Source organism: Poecilia formosa, unplaced genomic scaffold (genome assembly GCF_000485575.1).
Source record: "Poecilia formosa unplaced genomic scaffold, Poecilia_formosa-5.1.2 Scaffold32, whole genome shotgun sequence".
Classification (NCBI taxonomy): domain Eukaryota; kingdom Metazoa; phylum Chordata; class Actinopteri; order Cyprinodontiformes; family Poeciliidae; genus Poecilia; species Poecilia formosa.
This window is the reverse complement of record NW_006799971.1, coordinates 858,939-876,923: the sequence shown is the minus strand read 5'-3', so window position 1 is coordinate 876,923 and position 17,985 is coordinate 858,939.

Below are 17,985 nucleotides of genomic sequence, written 5' to 3'. Positions count from 1 at the left end.
AGATGTACTTTTGTTTAAAATAATATAAAAATACATGATTTTTCATTTGTTTCTATTCTCAGTAATACCAAAGCTTACTTTAATTGAAAAATTGAGGTACGCACTAATACCTAATGTATACGGTTATAGTTTTTCCTCATTATCTTCCTGTTTTATTTGTTACTGTGTTTATGGTTTTGCAATAATGCACAGAAGGAACTTTTATATATTTTCAGCCAAATCAGGCATTCCTTTGGAACTGTACTCTTTAGCTGAGAAATGTTTATTTCATTCATTAGCTTTATTTTTCAACTTACTTGCCAAAAACAAGATTAGATATGTTTTGTTTGAGGGGAATGAGGTTTCATTTGCCAAAGTATTTTACTCATTCAACCAATTAAATCAAAATCTCTTTCCTCTAATATTTTCTATTAGGATATTTTTGACTCTGTGTGCTTTGAGTGTTTTTGACGCATTCGTCACGGGTCATGGTCATAATTGTGAACTTGTGTCTTTTGCTGAAAATAAGTTTCTTGCAACATGGGCAGCTTTTGGTAAGAAAATGTGAAAACTGATATATTTCTTAGAAGTGTGTGTATATATAGAAAGTATTTGGACTGGACTGAGTTGAGCATGTGTGCTTCTCTGCCTGCAGAGAGACTCCACAGTGCATCATCCATCATTCCTTTATGGATATGTCAGTGTGAAAAGCTGCCAGAGGGCTCTCCACCACACACACACACACACACACACACACACACTTCATGTTTTCTGCATTTTGTGGGTGTGTTTACTCTCTGCTGTGGGTCATTTGTTGGGGCTGTAGCAGTTTGCTCATGTTGGACACACAGGGGGGAGCTGCACCATCATATGAACTTCTAATGTGCCTCCAAACTTGCTCGCATTCATGCTAAACATGGACATCTCATTGCCATAGTCACAATAGGAGTATTTCTGAGCAGACACAATGATATTCAGGTCCTCTCTGGGTACTACCTAAGAGAACTTGGTGTTTTAAGGGTTAAGTAGACTAGCTAAACTTATTTAGTACTATTCTTAACATTAAAAGCAGCCTCAGTTAATAGTTTAGGCTGCAGGAATTTGGCTATTTTGATAGCTATTTCTTTGGTTCAGCTACAGAAGAGTGCAAAGTGCTGCTCAGATGATTCAGAACAGGAGGAGACGTGTTGAAAGCCAGGGCAAAAGGTCAGTCAACCATCAAATCTCTCCATTTGAAACCAGTTGAGCCGTGATAGATCGGATGTGAAGCAGTTCAGGCAGTTTTGGACACAACTCTTTGTTTATCTGAGCAACACACAGCAGCCGTACACTAAATTCATGTTTTCTTTTTCCCCTGTAACATCTATGAGTCATTGCCTTATCTTCTTGAATTGATCAATTCCCCTTGATACTGTTTGCTTAGTGAATCCATTATGTAGATGTTGAAACTTTTTAAATGTCTTAATCAACTGTCTTCACTTGTCCTCTCTAGTTTCTCCACATGAGGAGAGGCTGTTTGACCTCCAACCGCCTCCTCGGTCTTGGCTTTATTACAAACAACCCTCTAATTTATCTGTGCTTCGTCACAGGCCATGCTTTATTATTTTGTCAGTAGAGCATGTATTTTATTCTGCTGTATTCATCTCTCATAATGACCTATATGTCCCTTTTGCTTTTACAATACCCACCTGTCCCATGTTACAATTTCAAAGTAACATGATGCCATTTATTTTGCTACCATGTTAAAATAACTCCTCTTGATGTCTCTTACAAATATGTGCCATTCTTTGTCTGTATTCTGCTAATGTAAAAAAAAAAAAAAAAAAACACCTTAGCAATTGTTTCCATCAGAGGAGATGTCGGTGTCTTATTCAGTTGTTAGTGACAAGCCCCGCCTACTTGGGAGCGGCTACTTATTATGGGGAAATGCCGATTTTATAGAAGAGCTATGGATTCGACATGATGGAACAAATGACACACAACTTTTCATGGCTGTTGATCTTGTCATTAATTGACTAAATATATGGACTATCCAACTTGTTAAAAATTTATAGGCTATAGAGTTTACATTTGTTCAATCACAGATAACTCCTTTAAAGGTATGATTATGATGTTTTGTTTTGTTTTTTAGTTAAGAGTAGTTTTAGGAAATGTATTTAAAATTAATGAGGAAATTTAATTGTATATCTACTATTGTTTGGTGTAGCTGTGGTTTTTCTTTTTTAGTTTCCTTATCATCCTCCATCTACAGCTGCTGCTCGGTTGGTGTGAGGTACATCTTCACTTTTATTCCTACATTCATTTCCGTTTGATTTGTGGTGAAGAACAATTACAGGAAGGACTATTCAGAGGCAAGCCACCACTCTCTAGTTTGTTCTTGTGAACTACACATTATCCAGTACAGTCAACAACACAACAATGGTTCTAAATTTAATGGAAAACAAAGCGACTGGACGGCAAAATAATAGAGACTGAAGTACGTCTTGGAAGTTTTTATGTTGAGTGTAGAGAAGTAAGACAATGGGAGCAAACTAAATCGTTCCACAGGTCAGAGGAAAGGTTGATTGCTCCCTCTTCATTTGCACCATTAGAGAGTTCTATTGGCAAGTAAAAGCCACATTGACCCTGACACAGCCTTCAATAGCTAACTGCAAATCAATGTGCAGAGAGGGAAATTCTGTGATTACAGAAGATAGAGAGAACAGCATTAGTCAAATGTCACATGAGTTATGCCTGACAGCATTTTATGTCTTCATTATGTAACAAAAGGAACGATAATGTATCATGGCTGGAAATAGACGAAGACTGTACACCAGCCTTTGTATTTGGAAGCAACTGTAAGGCGTGATGAATAGAATTAATATTCAAATGTCAAAGATGTCTTATTTGTCTCAGAGATAACGTGTAATCTTAGCAACTTTTCACATTATTGTGACAACTCGAAGCAATCATGGTCATTATGACTTGAGTTTAAAATGGAATGTTTTTGGATAATAAATATACATTCACTAATGTTGGTGCAACTACGATGAATAAAAGCTCAATACCTGCTTCACAAATAATTATAACTGAATAAAAATAAGCTTAGCATAAATATTAAATTACTTTTCACAAAGATTTAAAGCTTCATGGATAAGTACCCAGTGCACAGTCTGTTTGGATAAATCTTGTGCATAGAAATGAAGATCCAAATGCTAAACAGTCATTAGGCTTCCAGCAAATTCCAACCCAAAAATAAACTGATCCCAATAGTCGATGAAATAGTCGATCCCAAATTTACATAATAAGTTAATATTGTTTATGTAAAATAAACAGGTATTCTAAACCTGCCTTTCTTTACATCTAATGATTGAATCATCTCTTGTGGAACCAGATGACCTCTGGATGACCTAACAAATATGAACATGTCTGTCAAACCAAACTGGGTTTAGAATCAGTGACACTGGTTCTGAACCCTTCACACCTGGTTCAAATGCAGTCTGACATCTGAACTGAACTGAACTGATTGGTTCTGGGCTCTACAAGGCAATTATGAAAACATTTTTTTTTCTCTTCATGAAGTCTTTCTTTTCTTGCTATTGATGTATATTCTTGAGCCACTGTGATGCTGAAGAATAAAATTCCTCTCCATTTTTATCTTTCTAGCAGACTCTCCAAGGTTTTTTTATCACCTGTGTTTTTGTATCTGATATTTTAGACTGTAGATAATTTCATCCACCTTGACAAAAAATCTATTTCAGTAGAAAGAACAGTAACCCCAGGGCACGGCGTTGAGTCTCCACCATGTTTCTCTGTGGTTCTAATGTTTTTTTGGTGTTCAATTCAGAATGCTGGCCTAAATATTCAAGTTTTGTTTTATCTGAGATGTCATATATTAGTTGTTGTATCAGTATGATTTAACAGTTGGAGATATTTTCCAATGGACCTCTAAGCTCTTTGTCCTGGCCTGGCCCAGCCAGATTAATTTTCCACCAGCAGACCCGCTGCAGCTCGGCTTGGCTGTCTTCAGGTGTTCATACCTGCTTCAGGGGTAGAACTAGCCGCACTGGACCAGGTACGGCGCAGAAGTGATTTGACTGACAGCTGACCCAATTCATTGGTCGGTTCGTGATTACCTCACAACAAACTCCAAACAATGTTATAGTTTAGCTGTGGACTGCAGACATGCCTCAATATGGAAAAAAAAGAGAAAAAAAATACAAAGTTCATGATTAACTAATGGTTTACATCTTTTGACTGCATTACCTAAAACCAAAAGGTTGCACATTTAAAACAATAAGGTGCCAGAATGTCATTTATTTATTTATTTTGAACATGACAGAAGCATAAAATCACACACATGAACAAATAACACAAAAGACACATATTTTTGTACCACAATAATCTTAACATGCTTGAAAAGGAGTAGGAAGAAGTAAGAAACTTTTGAAGTCCTACCCCATAAACTCATACAATATTTTCAGATGGACCATCATTATTAAATCAAATTAAAAAAAAAATAACAATAAACATTATAAACAATTATATTTATATGTACAGCAAAATAATCAGCTGATCTGAGCCTTAATCTTATTTGGGCCAGCAAAGAAATTTCTTGAAGTGAAATATTTGGGTTTGTTTTGGTCTATCAGAACCAGAACCTTGAGGTTTTTCATTGCTGAGTATCACTGCAAACATCAGCGGACAGTTGACCACAACAGTGAGGGACAGAGCTTATAGTGGTAAAGCTCACTGCCTGAATTAGACACATTAACAGGTAACTTGCCAGTGGAAAAGCATCTTTACAGAGGGAAGCATGAAGTGCAAAATAATTTCTGGTGGATGACTTTGGACTTGATGCAGACTCCTCAGATCATTACTGACTGGAAGATTCACACAGAACCTCCTTCAGCATGTTGTTGGCCCTTTGCCATTCATTCTTTGTAAAACTGAGTAAATAACAGTGTCTGTTTCTCTCTCAGTCAACATGGAAGAGAAAGTTACTTCTGATTAGTCACCAATATATTCCAGAGCTGAGACATTGCTATTATTCCTAAATATTTTCTTTAGTAAGTATCTACATTAGGTTACACATAAGTCTGGTGATTAAATGAAAGAGATTACAAGGCAAAAAAAAAAAAATGTCTTAAAAACTTGCTAATCTAATTGATTTGTGTATTATATTTCAAAGTTCTGGAGGACTTTAGTTAAAATGTTGGACAGTGTCGCCACAAACCACCTTTGCATGAAGCTGTTGCTGAACTGCAAAGCTCCTTCAGTGACAGTCTGCTACATCCTTGGTGCACAAAGCAGCATTACCTCAGATCCTCCCTCCCACCTGCTGTCAGGTTGTAGAACCAATAAGTGTTCCATGACATTCTGGAAACTGCACAACTTTACTGTTGCACAGTTATTGTCACTAATTGTAGCTACTCCAAATTTTAATGTTCAAATACATATGCTAATTTTATGCATTTTTAATAGGTTGCACATGTCTTTAGACTGGAGTATATATTTTTTTCTTTTTTTAAATAACTACATGGTTTTATGTTGAAATGGCTTTACTGTATAATATTTTTATTCTTTATTTTGTTTTTTTAATACATCTGATGTCCCTGTGTGAGTCTATTTGCTGTGATTGCAGGTCACTTTGCTGCTGTTGCGCAGGGATTTCCCCATTGTGAGACAATAAATTATATTTCTATTCTATTCTTCTTCTTACTGCGTGACGCCACACAGCTTCTTTGAAAATGTTTTTTTTTTTTTTTTTATCCCACAATATGAGGAATATGGTTTTAACTTGTGCATTAGGCCTGATAATACTGCACTCAGCATGCTAATTGCTGGACGGTCCATTACTTCTAATTATATCAATCATCGCCCATAGATCTGAAATGGCATGTTGCACCCCACTGAGAGCATTTATGGCCCTGCATTTAACAGAGACCAATTGAAATTCACAGCACATGAAGCAGGAAACCCAGATTTCACCTCCTGCATCTCAGCTGTGAGCCTCTGATCCTTCAGCACCTTACACCGCACGTCAGCAGCACTGATTCTGTCAAAACAAATTAAACATCTACTCAAGCAAATCAAATATAAAAATTTGAAAGGATTTTTATAAGCTACTGTCAAAAGTTTCAAATACTATTGCCACACTGATGTACATGAGTGCAAACTGCATGTTGTGAACAGCCGTCAATATTTTTCATCTACTGCATATAGAGTGCCAGATACTTCACATAAATGATCTTTTTTTTTATTTGGAAAATGGCAGAATAATGGGATATGTTTTTAAATTTATTTTCTTTACACTCCTTTCCTTGGTAATTGGTCAAATTGCCCTTTAAGGTTTAAGCCAGTTCTGCATATGCGTCCACAGGCTTCTCACAATAGTTTACTAGACTTTTGGCTCATTCCCTCAGATTACAAAGTTGTCTTCATCATCATGATTGTGTCAATGGCTGACAAAAATAAAAGATTTATGTCCAGATTTGGACTTCATAGGGACATTTAATTGTCTTGAGGTGTCTCCACACCTGACACATTAACATTAAACCACTTGCAAAAAGCACAATGTGAAAGTAAACCAGATGAAACAAGCAGACGAAAGAACTTTCCTTTAAAGCTTTTACCAGCTGACGCACTCTGAGCTAAATAAAATTTAATTCACTCCTGCTTTAATTACATTGTGACTGAGATCCACCAACATACTTTTAATGTCTTCCTTTGTTTAGAGTGTATTTTGTTCTCAAGTATTGTCTGATACTGATGACAAACCAAATGTAATTATGTAGTTGTAGCAACAAAGTCTTTCAAGTCTTAAGTTCAATAAATTCTAAGTGTAATTTCAGTTATTTCCATTGTTGCAATAAATAAAACCATTAGAAGTAATTTGGACATTGTTCTTTTCAGGCCATTAGTATTCAGACACATTTTCATGATTGTTAATAGTTTATTTTCTGAAAAGGAAAATATATTTATTTCATACTGAAATAAAGGCATTGTGCCACCCTTTGGTCCAGGAGCAAAAAAAAAAAAAAAAAAAAATACACATCTGCTACATTCCTTTCACAGATGGAAATTTTTTAATTTAGAACATGGGTTGTACACACGCAGCCTTCCACAACAAAACACACGCATGCATGTCTGTGTGTGTTGTAACTTCCACTGCTGGTTGGTTTCAGTTTACCAGGCTTCCCTCAGTCGTCTCCTCGGTGTCAGTCTGTCGTTTTCTTCGCGGATCCAGGAGTCTGGCTGTCTGCTCTCAAAATAGAGTTGACCTCAATGCAAACTTGGTGCTCTCTCTAAGAGTGCACAGTGGGTTATGAGTAGGACACATAACCTCCTGTGCAGGATGAACTGCAAGGTTTGCACAGACTCCAAAAAGTTCAAAAGTCTGTTCGAGTCATTCACCTTTGAATATGAATAAATTAAAACACACAACAATAATTTTGAGTGACTGATTTGTGGGAGTGTTTGTGAAAAAACTAGGTTGTAACTCTGCTGTTAACAATTTAAGGTGATGCAACATAATGCGATTTATCATTTTTACCACCATTTTGTCCAAAAATAAACACAAAATCAAACAGACAAAATCTGGACAAAAGGCACTTTGTGTGTTTTTAAGAGATTTCTTAGGTTTTAGATCCAAATTGGGAACACTTGAAAAAAATATGAGCAAAACGTCCATGGTAACATTGTTTCAATCAGTTGATATCTTTATTAACCATTATTGACAAAAGTAATTCCAAGCGATCAGCCTGTCAGTCCTCGTCGGTTTCTGGGTGACTTTTGGCTCACTTCTGTGAAACATTTCTTTATTTCATTGTGGTTTGTGGGAATCGGTTTGTCTCTCTTACATTTTCACCACAGCATTTTAGTCTGGTTCGGGTTTGGACTTTTTCTGAACAGTTGCAGATCTTTCTAGAATTTCTTTGCACATTTTTGTTGTTGAGACATTTGAGAGTAGGCAAGACAGAGTTTCAGTCCAATACTTCTTCAAAGTAAAAATAAAACAACAAAACAAGAAAGTTTGAACTCCTTGAAGGGACAGTATTATGTAAAATTGACTTTTTTGAATTTTACATCATTCTATAATGTTCTTCTCTCATCAAACCCATAGTGGGGTTTGAACAAGCAACCTAGAGGACTAACTCCTACCCCCTGAGCCTAACCCTACCCCACTATGTCATGCCTTACTGTTCCCCTGATGTTTTATTATGGAAAATCACTTGGTTCTTTGCCCCAGAACTAAAGGCAGGTTTGTGAAACATTAAGTCTTGTCACATGCTTGAAATGTAAGTGTTGCCTTTGAAGTGCTTCTGTTCTGAATAGTTCATGTGTATTTGGATGAAGGAAGTGAGATGCTGTTTTGGACGTCCCACATGTCTGTGGTGACAGCACAGCTTACTTTGATTTTCAAATAGTATGAAGTTACACAGTCGAAAGTGACGTACGGTGATGGTGTTGCAATACTTTCCTATAGCATGAAGTCGTCTTACACCATTTAAACAACAACAAAAATTTGCTTTCATATTTTCTCATTTGCCCTTTAAACCTGCCTTTGTCTCCTTAAACATGTAACTTTTTTTAACTAACGGGGCAGCATTATATATTTTCTAGACACACTGTGCCATTTTGCAGCACAATGAAGTTACTATTATACCTGCCTGTAGCCATAAGACTTTACAATGGGCAGCTCTGAGTAACTTGAATCTAATTTTTTCTGCACTCATTTATAGATTATTTATAGATTAACATATTTGCATGTGCATTTTATATACAGTATGTAGATAAATGTTATTGCTTATGTTTATATTTGTATTACAACTTGGATGAAGTAACTTGGTAAAATATATTATATTCTATCTATTTGATTCTTTTCAGATGTTATAAAAATGTTATATAAATCAAAGAAATTAATTAAAATAAATGAAAATTTGACTTTGGAATTTAATGCCTTGAAATTGGGCCTCTTTATGAAAGTTCAGCTCTTGCGTCTCAAAGATGGATGGTTGCCACGGGAGATTAAAGGATTTCTCAAACATGCATGGAAGAATCACAGCAACATTCCAGGTATGTTTTTGATGAGGGAATTTACATAATACATTTAAAGTATTATGCAAAACGCTATTTTACATAGTGTTAGGTAAAATAGTATTTTAAGAATATGGGAACTGAAAGGCTCCATGTAAAATATGGACTTCATAAATGAAATTATGATCAACCAGGTTTCTCCTCCTTGCTCTTTGCTGTTTTAAGAGTCTAACCAACACAGCTCATGTTTGTAGGAAAAGAAACCAAAAGGTTAGTACATCAATCTAGGCTGATGTGAATTAAGGTAAAAGGGTTAATTAGGTCTAATTCAAGGCATTCTTCTCTCGCCAAGATGAGCTTACTCAGCTAAATAAACAAAAGGTGACTTCTAAAAAGTCTTTGAAGAAAAGAGCTACAACTGTGGAGGACAAAAATATATCTCTTTAAAAGAAAGGAGACAAAAACAGAGGGATAATTCTTAGATAGATTTACCGGCATAAAACCCAATTAGCCCTTTAGTCCATGAAAAAAAAGGCTAATAGTGGCTATTAGTCAGAGATCTGAGGAAATGTCAGGCCAGTAAAAGTAGCAGTGAATTCGGACACTAAAACACCATGTGTGCAGGTGCAGCACGCGTTCTGTCCTGTTCGTTGGTATTTGAACAGGATTATGATTATTCATATCTTGTACGAGTGCTGCGAGCACAGCCTCTGTGAAACACCGCAACACTTCATGATCCCTTAAAAGTTTCTGCAGATGCCCAGCAGCTGCTGCGACCCAGAGGTCACGCAGAGAGATCGGCCTCCTGTGGCTCTGGGAGTTGATAATGAACACATTTCCACCTGGTGTACCGTTCATCCTTCACAGAACGGGAGGCTGTGAAATGTCCACACAGCCTTATTAGATCAAAGCTGTGAAAACAAGCTGCTTTAGAGGAAAGCACATCAAGCCAATTACCTTTAGAAATTCACTCTACATGTGTTTCCAATTAGAACAGACTGTTATTGCATGTGCCATGCAAAATAAGGCAAACAAACAGCCTTAAAAAAGTGGCTGCATTTGGAGAAATCAATACAGAGCCAGCATCTTATTAAATGCATGTTAGCTTTATATGATCAACTGTGTTAATTAGTTTAGAACAAGCGTGGACTTGGGGGAATTTAATGCATATCTTCAAAAGCTGCGCCTTGCTGTCTTTAATCTTAATGCGACTGTAAGCTTAGATAATCAGCTGCTGGCTGTCACTTCATGTTTACTGGACAGATATGAGCTTATAGGAGCCATCTCCAAATCCCTTAGAAAAGCAAATGTTGATTTTTTTAAACTGCTACTTCAAAAATACAGATTAAAGCTGGAGAATGTAACTTGTGCAAAAATATGTTTGTTTTTTTTGTTAATTTTTTACATATTTGTTAAAACTGTCACCATGTGATGACAGTATAATATGAGACAGATAATCTGTAAAACCATCAGTCTCCTCCACCTCCTTCCACAGGAAGAAATGGACCACTCCTTACTGTAATCAACCAATCAGAGTCAGGGGGAGAATCTTAATGCTGCCAATCACATTGTGTACGTGCTGCTACATGCTACATTACCTTACAGGAAAACTGTTTATCTGGCATTATCTAATGCTAACTAGCCTTAGAATTCACTACAGGCTCTGACAGGAAGAGGAGAGGAGGCAGAGGAGCTCAATTTTTGTTCAGATTATCCGTCCACAAGATTATCACTGTCTCGACATGGTGACAGTTTCAACAAATATGTAAAATAGTGTTTCTTATATAAATTACATAATGCAGCTTAAATACAAAATAAAAATTGGAAAAAAATATTTAATTTCCCAAAAGCTGAATAAGTTATAGATTACTAAAGAGTGCATGAATGTAAAAGTCTGAATATTACTCATAAAGTCCATGCAAAAATAGCAGTAAGCGAGGCAGCATCATGTCATCATTTTCCCGCCTTTCATTCTCCGTTTGCGCTCATGGATGATTAGCAGTACACCGTCCCTGAGGAAATAAGCCCACTGAAACCCACTCTCACTGCTCCCTCCTGCAATCAGCGTCTCTGGGGAAGCAGAACTCACTCTGCTAAAAATACGTCGGCATCCGACATGTTTGGACTGAACTTGCAATGCTTAACTGAAATGAGGCTCTGGGACGGAGTAATGACTGATAATGTCATGAAGGCAGTCAGTCATGATAATTTTGTATTCAACCACAGCACAAAAATGGAGATCCAAAATGCTTAAAGTGAGAGTTTTGGTTGACAAAAGTCATCTTTTCAAGTTAAACTTTCACTTGTCTTGTTTTTTGTGTTGTCAGGGGCAAAATACTTTGTGTGGTTTTAAATTAACACCAGACATCAGGTTGATTACACAGTTCTGATGGTGAAACATTGTGTTGTGACGAAGCATTACTTCAGGAGGGAGACAGGAAGTGGTCCAAGAAAAGCAATTTAGAGTGCAGATGCAGATATTTTCTTTCTAGAACATCAATGACCCTGCAGCCAGAGCTACAATATCAACAAAACATGTCACTGTTGAAAATGAGAATTTGTTGTCAATCAACTTACCAGGTAAGATAAAAATTACAAAGAAAAAAAAAAAGATTTGCAGTTGCACAACATTGCAGCTAAGGTTGTCTGAATACAAATGAGGGCAACATTTTCAGGATTTATTTTGCTAAGAATGTTGAAAACCCAAGTGTCTTTTATTTTTCAACCTAAAAGCTATGTGCTGCTTTGTGTTGGGCTGTCTCACACTTTACAGACTGAATGAATTCATTCTGTAAAAAGTTTGGAACTTTTAGTAAAAATACTTTTGTTTTTAGATCTTTCACAACAGCTTTTTTTCCCATAGATATTTAACTTAATCCATTCTGTTATAGAATCCACTGCAAATCCTGAGCTAACACGCTGCACATTATTTGTGGATGCGTTTGATGCAGCTTTACAGCCAGCGTGACAAAACGTAGCAGTGAAAGCTAAGCGGAATGGTCAGCGTAGGCTGGAGTGCACTTGCTAATAACACCAAGTTAACTGAAGTCTGATCTAACAGCAAAAGAAAAGTACAGCGGCCGTTCTTTGCACAACTTCAAATGTCAAACAGAGTTGGAAGTTGTAGCATCTCCATCTGAGCTTCTCTTCCTGCAGGTTTTGCATGTTGCCCTCTGTTTATTGCTGGATCCTTTATAATGAACTGACTCGTGGGAGCGAATCTGCTTTGAGAGTTTTCTTTTTTTCATCTCTCGGGGGTTTTTTTCCTCCTGTTTTTTTATTGCATTATTACTTTTAAATCTTGTTCATTTGATTGGTTGTGCTTCAGCTTACGTACATACATACATATGGAGTGTGGAAAAGCAGAGGGATAGTCTGCATCTGTTAATACAGAATGAGTGAAATGAATTAATGGGGTCCACTTTATAAATAAAATGCATTTTAAACGTTAAATTTTGGGTGAAATATCTAGTCTTTTCAAGTAAACAGGTTCAATTCCAATTCAAGTCCCAAATTATTGGTGTCAAAGTCAAGTCCAAGTCTCTGCACATTTTCTCAAGTCCAGTCTAAAGAATTCAAGTCATGTGACTCGAGTCTCCACCTATAAACGCGTCTTAACGCTGAAAAATGTCTTTAGCTGAGCAAACGGCTACGGTTTGGTAATTGATATTTATGAACAGGAACACTTTAAGAATAAAGACAAATCAGAAAGTAATCTAAGGGATTCACTTGAAAGTTAGGAACAATCACTCTTTAACACCGTTATCAAACACGGAGTGGCTGTAATTTGCACAACATGTGGGTTAATCTGTTTGAATTTTCTTGATTAGATCCCCCCACATGCCTCTTTATGCAGCGGCTTGGGGCGTTTTGGCGTGAAGCGTGCACTTCAAAGCTTCACGCTGGAACTGCGACCAGCAAATTACGTTTGACTCAGGTAGAAAGATGTTGGAAAATAAAGAAAAAAATAAAGATGAATACAGATTCCATGAAAGCTCACCAATGATCTTTTAAAAATCAGAATCTTTGAACGGTGGTTAAAATCAGGTGTTTTCCAGAGATACTGTATACTTTTGTTTACAGGGACATAAAATCATTTTTATTTCTCTCAGGCACTGAATCAATGTCACAAAGAAAATGGGCATTGATTGGCTGGCTGTGCATCCATTTGCATTCTGACCGGTCTGTGGTTTAGAGCTCCGTCTCATTCATCTTGTCAGTCACTGCATCCGAGAGATACTTTTTTTTTGTTTTTTCCCCCTCTCTGTAGCCAAGTGGGAATGTCAAGTCAGTTGGTGTGATCAGATTAACAAGACTTACTCATTTTCCACTTTAATCATACACCTTCCATGCATATTGATTTTCTTTGATTTCACGTCAGCTGAGTGAGAAATGATCGCCCTCTTTCTTTGTAATCCCTTTATTTCCGATTTATGCTGCTCTGCTGGTGAACCACCACAACACGGAGGTTGTATTTAACATTTTAAGCTCTAAAGCAGGTCAGACATTAAAGCCCTTATGGCGCCTTTTACCTTATTCTAGTCAGGAATAAAAATAGATCGATTAAATCTTCCAAATATATTGCTAGAAATCTATGATTAGAATTAGAGAGATTCTAAGTGACAAGCTTACAAGTATGTGGCCCATAGCAAGTGAGAATGCAAAGAAGCAAGGCAACAAATTGTAACCAGGAGGGAGAAAATGTTAGCAAAAATGTCAAAATGAGTGTGAAGACTGCAGCACTCAAGAAGAAAAGAAAAATATATAAATATAAATCTTAGACACTGTCTTCTTTTGCGTTTCTTTAAAAACATCTTTGGCCAAAGCAACAGTTTCACCTGTGCCCCACATTATTAGGCTTCATTATATTCCGAACATGTTCTGTTTGTTAATATACTGTTGCCAAGGGCAACTATTAATACAGACAGTGATTTCTTCAATACATTTAAGAAGTTGGGGAACCACCTGATAGTCAGGATGTAATAACAAAAGAATCTTTCAATTTCCAGCTGCTTGTCCATTGCAAATGTGCAAAACTGTTTCTATGAAATAAGAAATGCAATTAAAAATCACAAGTTTGTTCCTGTGTCAGTAAAAACATGCTGCGCCATCGTCCTCCAGCTACTTCCTGTGGTCTTCTTTGTGGTTTGCGCCAGTGGAAAAATCGGGTTGTTGATCATGTGACTCATGATGCAAAAAAAGTGTTGCCATTGCAGAGTTGTGAAATAATAATAATAATTTAAAAACACCTCATTCTAGCATCAAAACTTTTTAATTGAAAAACAAGTTATTGTTTTTTTTTTTTTTAAATTAAGCGATTTCATTTTCAACATGTCAACTTGCACAATTATATGACATTAACAATTTCTAATGTCAGTTATTGTTCATGAAGCTGCCATGTCTGTATGTTGAAATGTTGTAAATTGCGGGAGATGGATCATGGAATAAGACACAGAAGGATCCAGTATCAAGCAGCAAAAATGCATACTGAGGAGAAATGTATAACAAGCAGACCAGAAAAATGAATCAGAGGCAAATGGAAACAAATGAGAAGAGTGTAGGAAGACTCATGTAATGGGAAACAGCTGTGAAGGCTGAAGGAATGTGAATAATAACCATCTGAATGGACTGAACAGGGACTCACAGGACCTAAGACTCACAAATAATCCAGATGAGACAAATGTAAATATACAACAAAGAGAACTGTTCTCTGTGTGTGTTATATTTTGAATTAATATTTAGTATTTTTGGGTTGACCAGATAAAAATGTATTTTCCTGTTACTCTGAAAATGTGTCTTTTTTTAGCATCATAGTGATATTGATTCTACTGAATGGAGAATGTAAGCATGAGCTTAGTTGTGCTTATCAACAAAAATACATTTTGTTCATAATACATGGAATAAGTTAGCATGTAGCATTCACCAGTTTATTTTATGTGCATGATATGGACATCTCTGGCTACAATTAAAATTTTTGATTAGTAATTTTGAATGGAATTTATGTTAAATGTTTATTTTGCAATTTGCAAAATAAACATGCAATTTAAAAAAAAAAGAGCTGAACCCTGATAATTTGTTGTATTGCAATTTCAGAAGAAGAATAAAAATGTGACACATCAGTAAACATTCAGAAGGATGCAGCAAGTTTCCAGAGGTGGAGTGTTGGAAAGAGCAGGAGCTTCTTAAAGAGACAGAGGCCCAATTCCAAGATGTTAAATTGCAAAGCAAAATGTCTTTTAAATTATGTTTTATATGAACAGCATTTTTATAACAACTGAAGGTAACATAGTCACTTGATTGTTCTATAAAATGGCACCATGTCCCTGGAAAATACATCATACTGCTTCTTTAAACATACATGACAGAATCAAAGCAACGTTCCAAAAATGACTTTGATGTGGGAAATTATCATGTTTTGATCATGACATGATATAATGCTTCTTTTGGATCTTGGGGGAAATGCCGGTGGAATGACAGACTCTGTTTCTTGAGAAAATCTAAAGCCAGATTCTGTGAACCTGCAGGTTAAGGTCTGATAGGATTCTCCTAGATTTTTGTGACTGTTTCCCAGCATCAACAATACCTAACTCAGTTCAATGTGGTGCCAAACAGAAGCAGATGAGAACACCAATAGTCAGATCACTCACAGCAGAAAAATAATAGTTCAAGAAATTCAATGTGAGGAGACCTTCTTTTTGTCCCTTTCAATAATTTATGAGAAAAAAGTACACTGATAAACTGGTAAGGAGAAACGCTTTAATGGTTTGCAGTTATATATTTTACTGCATAATCACCTCTATTATCACCTGCCAATCTGGGTGTAGCTTAGTTATTCAACTGAGCTACAAATAATAGGAATATGAAGGCATATACATAAAGTCCAGGAGGCTTTAGTAAGTGAACACTGAGATGTATTTAGCAGCCATAAAGCTACACCTTCAGGTTGCTGCTGTCTATTATGCATCATATTTTGGAAGGTCATAAAGTAAACATCCATTTCCATTTACTTTTTCTCTATCCTTTCACTTTACTTATTTTTGTATTAAACTGGCTGCATTGCGAAGTCACAAAGTGAACAGTTTGCTCATCAGAAGCTTACATAAAACGCATTTAACTTATTATCCTCAACTCCAAACATATTAAATGTGGTAAACAGATGAAACAATATTAATTGTCAATGTAGGGAAACATGGAAACATGAGTTGTTTTCAGTTTTGTGCCAGTTTTTTTTCAAGGTGGGCTGATGAAGTTAATGTAAGTCACACAAGCCTTTTCCCATGAATCCCCATTGTTCCCTTTATGGTGTTCAGAATGAGGTAAAAGTGGCAGTTTTCAGAAGCCTACGTGTGAAATATTAAGCTGAATTCTGTGATATATCATTATGCCATCAAACCCACTGAAATGTGGGTTGATTCTGTAAAAGGCTCTGGGGGCAGAACTAGGTCTGCGTTGCCATGGCCCTGACAGAAGAGACTTCACAGTAAACTTGCAAAGCAGCAAAGCTATGCCAGATGCTGATGTACATCATGTTAAAGAAACTAGAGGCAGGTTTATCCCAGCAACATGGTTCCACCTTTTAAAACTTCCAGTAGCTTGCAGGTCTAATTGCTGCAGCAGGGGGGTCTGGAGAGCCTCCCCACTTAGGGGGCTCAATACAAATGCACACAACAGTTTTCTTTTATATTTCGAAAACAATGCATCACTTTCCTTCCATTTAACAATTATGCAGTGGTTTGTGTTGCTCCAACCTCAGTAAAATGTTAGAGTTTGACCAAATGTGGCAGGTCAAAGGGGTGTGAATACTTTTGAGAGGAACCGTATTATTTTGTGCTGTTTAACTTGCAGCTTTATTGTGAAAAGTATTTGCTCACCATTTAAAAATAATGCCACTGGTCACAAATGATGTCAAGCTACTAAATTTAGAACAGCGTGGCGCCACCACTTTAACTTTGGACAAACAGCAGCGGGAAGCTGTGTTTTGGAGGAAAAGTCTGTGCATCTGAACAGCTGACTTTGTTTGTGATGGGCAGATTTAGGTTATTAAAATGTAGAATTTAATGGCCACTAATAATTACTTGCCAACTGGAAATAAGCCCAAGATGAAACTCACCATGGCAGCAAAAGCATCGACCAACACTGACTGTCGAGCAGGAAGTTGGAAAAGTTCGGCCCAGATAACTTAGTGCTAGTGAGTTCTAGCTACCACACTGTCTGTAGACAGAACGTAAAACCTGCCTTCCTACCCAGGCTGCCTTCTTTCCGCTCACTCTGAGTCCAGTTGAACTGCGATGGTTCTGTGTGGAGCTTCTGGACGTCCTCATCGTCAAACATCACACACTCTTCAGATGTCACCATTCTGTCTATGCTTCGTTTCTCCAAACATCTGGCAACTGTGACGTCATTTAGATGTTCCAATCACTTCCATGGCAACAGGCGTACAAAACGCAGACAGGCAGTCTGCTTCTGTAACTCAGGAACATGTTGAATTCCAGTGTGGTCTGACCTGTACAGTACCTGTTTCAAGTGTAAAGTTAGGTGCACAGGGGATAATGGTGAGACTGGTTTTCAGGAGTTGGGCTGTCTCCATAGTTCCAGTCGAAGGAACCCGTAATGTGCAGCACACCAAGACATTTTGGATAATTTCCCCCAATACATGTGCAGGAACAAGCTACCAACTGCCTCTTGCTATACCTGCATGACTGTGCAGCATCGGACAAAGAAAGATTCATAAAGACATGGATGAGAGAGTCTGGTGTGAAAGATATTGGCAGGCCTGCACAGAGACTTTCTAAAATAATGGCCTAAATCACTTTTTTCCCCAAAATAATCTTTTTATCTAAATAATCTTTTAGCAGCAAAAGAGGTGTTGATTTTTTTTTTTCTTTTGCTAAAATCACTATTGGCAAAAAATGACAAAGGCCACTATTTGAGGATGAGATAAAGTCCTTTGGATTTAGAATGGCTTTTCATTAAGGCTCATGGGAAAGG